The following is an 8,242-nucleotide window of genomic DNA, read 5'->3' as shown; positions in this document are numbered from 1 at the left end:
GCCGCCGCTGCTGCTGCCGTTCACTGCCGTTCGTCGCTTGCTGGATCAGCTTGGTCCAGCCGTGAGTTGCAGCCCCGTGGATTGGTAATTAGCAGCTTGTACGTGACTCGTTCTAGGATTTCGATTCGTCGAAATCGCACGCTACAAGAGGTAATTAAATCGGAACTTTCGTAATTCGATTCGAACATGTTTGTATGATTATTAATTTGCGAGCATGAGTAATACGTGATTACATGTTTCGATTTTGTGAAATGAAGTATAAGCATGTTTCGTAATTTTCGGTTTTACGCGTTTTTTAATTAAATCGATAATTACCATATGTATGGCGGAAGCGTTAAGGTACGTTGACTATGTGATTAGTTTATGCATGTAATCGAAACTAGTTCGATATAAAAATTTTAAATTCCGCTGCGTATACATGCACGATCCCCAACAGTGCTATGGTAGAGTAAGCTGTAATTCAATTGACATAACGATGAAGGTAGCCATAGAAAAGGGTTATGTTGAATTAACGTGGTCGGCTAGATTAACTAGGGACTGCATTAGTTTGGCATAATCGAGTTCTGTAAGCATCTTTGATTGGTAGGTTAGACTTGACACACGACGATTTTGATATTCGCGAGATTAACTTAGGTCATTATCAAGTGTGAGGAAAATTTAATTTAGGGTCATATTGTGGATATGATTGATTGTGATCTACCTTTGGGCAAATATAATCGGGCTAGATTAACTACGGGTTATATTTGTCTATTGGACCTAAAGCCCATTAAGAAAAATCAGTTTTCTCGTTTGTCTACTAGAGGGAAGTGGAACTCGATAAAATTAGTGGGAGAACAATTAAATAACATAAGTCCAAACATTTAATTGTAACAATCATTTAACGCGAATCTCTAATAATCCTCTTCTCTATATGTCTCAGATAATTATGTCTAAGAATCCCATAATGTCAATCCTCGACAATAAACTCAATGGCCCTAATTACCTAGATTGGTTGCGTAGTCTTAAGCTTGTGCTAACTGTTGAGGGGCGTCTCTATGTTTTGAACGAGAGGCTTCCCGCCACTATACCTGCCACAGCGACTGATGCTGAAAAGGAAACTTATGAAGTTTGGAAGAAAGATGACACTCATGCTAGGTGCTATATGATAGCCGCCATGGAGCCCGCGCTTGCGAGGAAATATGAGTCTCACTTGCATGCTTTCGATATAAAGGCTCATCTCGATAGCATGTATAGTGAGAATATTAGGGCATCGAGGTACGCTGCTACAAAGGAGTTGATCACAGCGAGACTGCGCGAAGGGACTTCGGTCCACGAGCACTGTCTCAAAATGATCACTCTCCTTGAAAAGCTAGTGAATCTTGATGTCACCCTCCCGGCCGAGCTCTCGTTGGATTTGATCCTGTTGTCTCTTCCTAGTTCCTATGAATCGTTCATAGTGAACTTCAACATGAACAAACTAGATCCTCCCTTGGATGAGTTAATGAACATGTTGGTCAGCTTCGAGTCCACCATTAAGAAAGAGAAGTCTGTTCTCATTGCTGCTACTTCTGGAAAGAAGAGTTCTTTCCAAAAGAAGAGAAAGGAAAGAGTTCCCTTCCCAAACAGCAAGTTCGAAGTGGGTGAAGGTAGTGGGGGCCCCAAAGCAAAGGTTAGCAAACAAGTTGATGATGCTTGCCATCACTGTGGAAAGAAAGGACATTGGCGCCGCAACTGCAAGGCTTACCTGAAGCAGAAAGGTTCTGAAAAGGGTACGTATTTCATTGACGTAAATTTGTCTGTCAACTCTTCTTCTTGGGTATTGGATACGGGCTGTGGCTCACATTTGTGCAATGATTTGCAGCTAATGACAAGAAGTCGAAGACTTAGAGCGGGTGAGACCTACCTAAGGATGGGGAATGGAGCAAGAGTTGCTGCTGAAGCCACTGGCACAATTTACTTAAATGTTTTGGATTCACTACAAGAAAAACTAGTTTCAGTGACCAAATTCTCAGCGACCATAACTAAATGGTCACTGAATGTTCACATTTAGTGACCAAAAGTAATTTTGTAGCAAAAGTGGGAAGGGTTAAATCTTTTTGCGACCAGCTAACATTTGGTAGCTATATGTGGTCACTAATAGTTAGACATCTTGTAGCAACTAAAGTTAAAGTTTGTAGCGACAATTTTTATGGTCACTATAACTTAGTGTCAATAGTGACCAAGTTAACATCAATTTTTTTTACGGTTGCTACGAGTCTTTAGTTTAATTATTAACAACTATTTAATTGGGTTGCCAGCAACCACTTGATTTTGGTTACTATTAAACTACTTACGGAAATCAAATCGATTTGGTCACTAGTTTAGTTTTTAAACAAATCAAGAAAAGAAAAGAAAAGAAAATAAAGATGGGGGCAAAAATGCAAATAATAAAAAAAATACAGCCATTTATAATTCTTTCGTTTCTTCATCACAGAATATTACTCTGTTCATTCTCTCCTTACTCTCTTTCTCCCTCTACCAATTCTCGCATAATATTACAGAAAATCAAGAAAAAAATATCTCTTAATTTCTTCATTATGTTTGCACCAAAATCCCTCTTATCTTACCTCTTTTGTTTTCCCCAACACTATTCGCCTATTTCACCCAATTTCTCCAAGCCCTAGTTCCTACCCCTGTTCGAGAATTTTCGAATTCATTAAGGAGATTCCGAAGATTTGATCAGGAAAAGAATTAATTGGGGATTTGAAAAGATAATTTCAGATATGGGTTTTAAGGAAAAATAATAGTTTGGAGACCTTCGAGAATGAATCTCGTCGATCAGGACCCACCTTTGGAATAATTGTGGGTTCAGATGTACACCGCTGTTGGTGATTTCCGGCAGAGGTCGCCGATGGTGGCCGTTATCTGGTGTTCAACTTTTGGCTCTTCAAAGAATTAAATGAACGCAGGTGTTAACGGTGGAGTATTGATGATAGAAGGTACTGTTACAAACCTCTGAGAAGTTAGCTTCCCATTAATGGTGGTGCTAGGCAGTTTTATTCGACGGTGGTCGCCGAAATTTGGTGTGAAATTCAGCATGCTCGCCGGAAAGGGAAATAAAATCTGCTACGGCATCTGTTTTCGGAGCCAAAATCGAAGGGTTTGGAGTGTGAATTTGGATCATTCCTTCTCGTAACTCGTAGAGAACCTCGAAAACTGTGAGTAAGTGTTTAATTATTTCCGATTTGAGCACGGGTTATAGCCTTTTAGGGGTCGGAATCAGACGACGACGAATCTGTCAAAAAACAGGGCAGTTTTGCCTAATCATCATGCGGAGCTGTTTTTGTTATGTTGGAGTAATAATTTAGGCTATGTGTCTTCTGATGTTTTGTATATTGAGTTGTGAGGTTTGATTTGGTAAATTATTTGGTCGATTTGGATAACTCTACAAATTGTTATGATTTTTCAAATAAACTGTGACATCAAACAAGTTTGTCCAAAACAATTCTGGCAGTTTTATGTATTCAACTTTATGGGCTGTTATCATTGTATTATCTTAGTAATTAGGGGTTGGTATCTTCATCAAAATTGTAGATAAAGTTGTGAACTTTTATTTGGTATATTGTTTTCCCAATTTGGATAAGCGTACGGCCTGCTACGATTTTTGGAAGAAAATGTGACAACAAATAAAGTTGGTTTCTAGTTTAATGTCCAAAGTTAGCATCTATCTGTGTCATTAGTTATTTGTGTCATTAGTTATTTGAAATTTGTCTTATGCATATTTATCAACAAGTTTAAATGTGATCGAAGGTGAAGCTTAAGAAACTAATGGATTCTTATTCCAGGTGTGTCATTCGTGGTTGTGTACCTAAGAAAATTTCGGTCTATGATGTTGCTTTTGGTGCTAACTCGAGGTGAGAAGACTTTGTTATTTGAGAAAGACTTTGTTAGTTATTTCTTCAAGTTATATAACCAAATTTAACCCGACAGCTATGTTGGCGAAATTCTGAGAAATAGTAAACCTTCTGCCGCACCTGTTTTCGGAGTCGAAATCGAAGGGTTTGGAGTGAGATTTTCGAATCAGTCTCTTCACAAAACTCGTCGAGGACCGTGATAATTATATGTAAGTGTTAAATTGCTTCTAATTCGAGCAAGTTTTATAGCCTTTTAGAGATGAGAATTTGACGGTAGTGAGTCTACCAAAAACAGGGCAGTTTTGATGAATCATCTTCGTTGGGTTTTATTACTGTCTTAGGATAATAATTTGGGATATATTTCTTAAGTAAACTTATAGATGAAGTTTTCAGCTTTTATTTGGTATATTGTTTGGCCAATTTGGATAACTTTACAAATAGTTATGAATTTTACAATAAACTGTACCAGAAAAGTGAATTTATCCGAAATTCTGGCAGTTTTCTGTAATCATCTTTTGGGCCTGTTTTGAATATGCTGGGATCATAATTTGTGATCAGAGTCTTCAATGAGCATGTAGATGAAGTTGTTATCTTTCATTTGGAATATTACGTTCCCAATTTGGATAAACGTACCAATTGTTATGATTTTTCAAAGAAATTGTGGAAACAAATGTTTTAAACCTTTGTTTCGAGAACTCGTCAAACAAACACGAGTCAACTCCGTACCATGTGAATTGATGCCTGGAGTGTGTTGTATTTGGTAAATAGAACGCCATAGAAATTGTTTATTATGTTCGATTGTCAATTATGGCATATGATTTAAGTTAGGATGTTTATATGAAATAGAACCGAATAGTAAACGATTATGTTAACATTCGATAACTTATTTAATTCTAATATTTGATAGGTGTTGAGTATATTTATGCTCTCATTCAAGACTTGAGCATGACTCGAGAGTAAGGTGTTTTTATAGCACTTGCATTGGACTTCAGGTGAGGATCTCTATTTATTCACTATTATTTATTGGAAAAATAGAATGCATACTGAGAATAAGATATTTTATTGCTTCTTGATATGTTACTTTGATTCCTGAATTGTTGAAAATAATGATCGATTCGAAATCCTCTTCATGGAACTTAATAACTTCTCATCTTGATTCGGGAATTATTCGAGTAATTTCTCATCCGATTCCTTGATTACTCAATTGAGTTATTTTATCTACCTTGAATAATTCAACGAGTTTCAATTTGTTTCTCTATCAATTCGGAATTGTTTCTCATCTTTACTTGTATACTAGTTGGAACCACTTCTTCTATTATGATTCCAAATGATTTGTTTCTACAGTGGTTCATTGAGCGCAAATCGTCCTTTTCCCGACTGTTGAACCATTTAGGATTATTGTATTTCGATAGTGGGCGTCACAATTTTGTTCTTTGGTACCATATATTTTGTTCTCTCTTTTGTTATTACAAGAAGCTGGCTTTTTTTTTGACATGTATAAATTTACACAAATTAATACTCTTATTTTAGATGGGGCTGATACAAAAAATAATATTAGATTATCGGGTGTTGCTCACGTTTATACGAGATTTATTTATCGTGGATCCAGGTATACTTAGTATTGTGTACTTTGATTGCATACTTGGAATTGATTCTATCATATGATTTCTTATTTTCTAATTGATTGTTTTTTCCCTTTTTCAGGTTGGACTGTTCATTGATGAAGTGAAAGAACGTTATCGTGGAAGTCATATTTGTTGTCGATTAACAATTTATGAAGTGGAATTTATTATGAAATAATTATAGTATTATTTGGAATGATTGATTTATTATTGTATTTAATATGATAGATTGAAATTATAATATTCATATTTGATTGATAATATGTAAATTTGCAATCTTTAGTTTTATTTTAATTTTTTTTTACAACCACTGTTGCAAATAAACATTAATGATTATTAATGCAACCAATAATATGGTCACTATATGTATATATTTTAGCAACCAACAGATATATTATTTATAAACCAACATATACCGTCACTATATGTATATTATGTAGCAACCAAAAAATGTGGTGGCCAAATATATATCTTATAGCAACAATTATATATGGTCACTATACGTATATATCATTTAGCGACCAAAATTATATGGCCACTATATATGTTGCTATAGCAACTATGTTAATATTATTGCCACCATAAAATTTACATTAGCGAGTTAAAAACTGGTCGTTAATAATTATACAATTAGTGACCATTATTAGTTCGCCGCTAAATCTCATCTTTTAGCGTCCAATTAATCTTCTTGTCACTAATACTTTTAGTAGCCACCCTGTTGTGACCACAAGTGACCAAGCCTAATTTGGTCGTTATAAGTTTCAGCGACCATTATCTTGCTTTTAGCAACCATAACAAATCGTCCCTAGAACCATTTTTTCTTGTAGTGATTCTAGTTTTCCTATTGTTTTGAACGATTGTTTATTTGTTCCGTCGCTCATTAGAAACCTTATTTCTATTCTTGTATTAGATATTGAAGGTTTTACTTTTGTTTTTGGAAATTCGATTTGCATTATACAAAAGAATGAGAATTTAATTTGCAAAGGACGACTATTAAACAACTTGTATGAACTAAATCCAAGTGAAATACCTATTAATGTTATATCAGCAAAACGTAAGGAGATAGATCAAAACCCCGCACAACTTTGGCACGCTAGATTAGGTCATGTCTCTTTAAGAAGGATGAACGATTTTGTTAGTGAAGGATTGTTCTCTTTGGAGGACGTGAAATCACTACAAACTTGTGAATCTTGCCTTAAAGGGAAAATGACCAAGTCACCCTACAAAGGGAAAATGGAACGAGCCGAGGGTCTTTTGGATTTGATCCATACAGACGTATGTGGTCGACTAAGTGTTAGTGCGAAGGGTGGATATAACTACTTCGCCACCTTTACCGACGAATATTCTAGGTATGGGTATGTGTACTTGATGAAGTACAAGTCTGAAACATTTGAAAAGTTCAAAGATTTTAGACATGAAGTAGAAAAGCAACTCGGACGAAGTATTAAGAAGCTGCGATCCGATCGTGGTGGAGAATACTTGAGCATCGAGTTCATTGACTATCTAAAAGAAAATGGGATACAGTCCCAATGGACTCCACCGGGAACTCCTCAACTTAATGGAGTATCCGAACGTCGGAATCGAACTTTATTAGATATGGTTCGATCCATGATGGGGTTCACAAACTTACCGGCATACTTGTGGGGTCATGCACTCCGTACTGCCGCGTATTTGCTGAATAGAGTTAACACCAAAGCAGTTAAATCCACACCTTATGAACTTTGGCATTCCCGGAAACCCAATTACAAACATATTAGGATATGGGGTTGTCCCGCTTATGTGAAGCGATTAGTGGGAGATAAGTTGGATAGTAAATCCGACTTGTGCTATTTTGTGGGGTATCCCGAAGACTCAATGGGATACGAGTTTTATTATGTCAAAGAAGCAAAGACGTTTGTTTCAAGAAATGCCACCTTTTTGGAAAGGGAGTTTCTATCCGATAGAAAGGGCAGCATGATGGAACTTGAAATAGTTCAAGAACCACAAAGTGAAGTTCAAACGCAAGAACAAGTAATCGAACCAATACAACAATCCACTAATATACCTCCTGAACCTACGGTACGTAGATCCGAAAGAGTTCGGAAAATGCCGGATAGGTTATTCCTCCTCGAAAATGATGAAGATCATGTTGATCTTGGACGAGATCCAAGAACATACAATGAGGCCGTATCGGATGCGGACATGGGACATTGGCTAACTGCCATGAAATCCGAAATGGACTCCATGTACTCCAACAAGGTATGGACCTTGGTAGATCCACCCAAAGGAATTGTTCCTATAGGCTGCAAATGGATCTATAAGAAGAAAATTGGAGTTGATGGAAAGGTATCAACCTATAAAGCTAGATTGGTAGCAAAAGGATACACTCAAAGGCAAGGTGTTGACTATGAGGAAACCTTTTCGCCAGTCGCGATGCTGAAGTCCATTAGGATTTTGCTGGCCATAGCTGCGTGGTACGACTACGAGATATGGCAAATGGATGTGAAGACCGCCTTCCTTAATGGAGATATTGAGGAAGAAATTTACATGGCGCAGCCGGAAGGCTTCATATCTTCTGGAAGTGAGCAAAAGGTTTGCAAGCTCCAGCGATCCATTTATGGATTGAAGCAAGCATCCCGTAGTTGGAACATTAGGTTCGACTCAACTATCAAAGAGTTTGATTTTGAGAAGAATCCGGAGGAACCTTGTGTATACAAGAAGGTTAGTGGGAGGGCAGTGATATTTTTAGTGCTTTACGTTGATGACATT

At 36.9% G+C, this 8,242-nt stretch overlaps 1 long non-coding RNA gene across 2 annotated transcripts; it reads left to right on the top strand.

Annotated features, from left to right (window-relative positions):
- Window positions 1-2,713: 2,713 nt before the first annotated feature.
- On the top strand, window positions 2,714-5,668 carry LOC105973205 (uncharacterized). 2 transcript variants are annotated; one of them, XR_016029862.1, is made up of 5 exons: window positions 2,714-3,180; window positions 3,804-3,872; window positions 3,949-4,081; window positions 4,780-4,864; window positions 5,577-5,668. It is a non-coding gene; the product is annotated as an uncharacterized LOC105973205 (long non-coding RNA). The 2 variants fall into 2 exon arrangements; XR_016029861.1 differs by lacking the exon at window positions 5,577-5,668 and having other exon boundaries at window positions 4,780-4,918.
- The last annotated feature ends 2,574 nt before the right edge of the window (window positions 5,669-8,242 follow it).

This window comes from Erythranthe guttata, chromosome 14 (assembly GCF_056151865.1).
Source record: "Erythranthe guttata isolate IM_541 chromosome 14, IM_541, whole genome shotgun sequence".
NCBI classification, from domain to species: Eukaryota; Viridiplantae; Streptophyta; class Magnoliopsida; order Lamiales; family Phrymaceae; genus Erythranthe; species Erythranthe guttata.
Note: the sequence above shows the minus strand (reverse complement) of the source record. Positions and strands in the feature narration are given on the sequence as shown.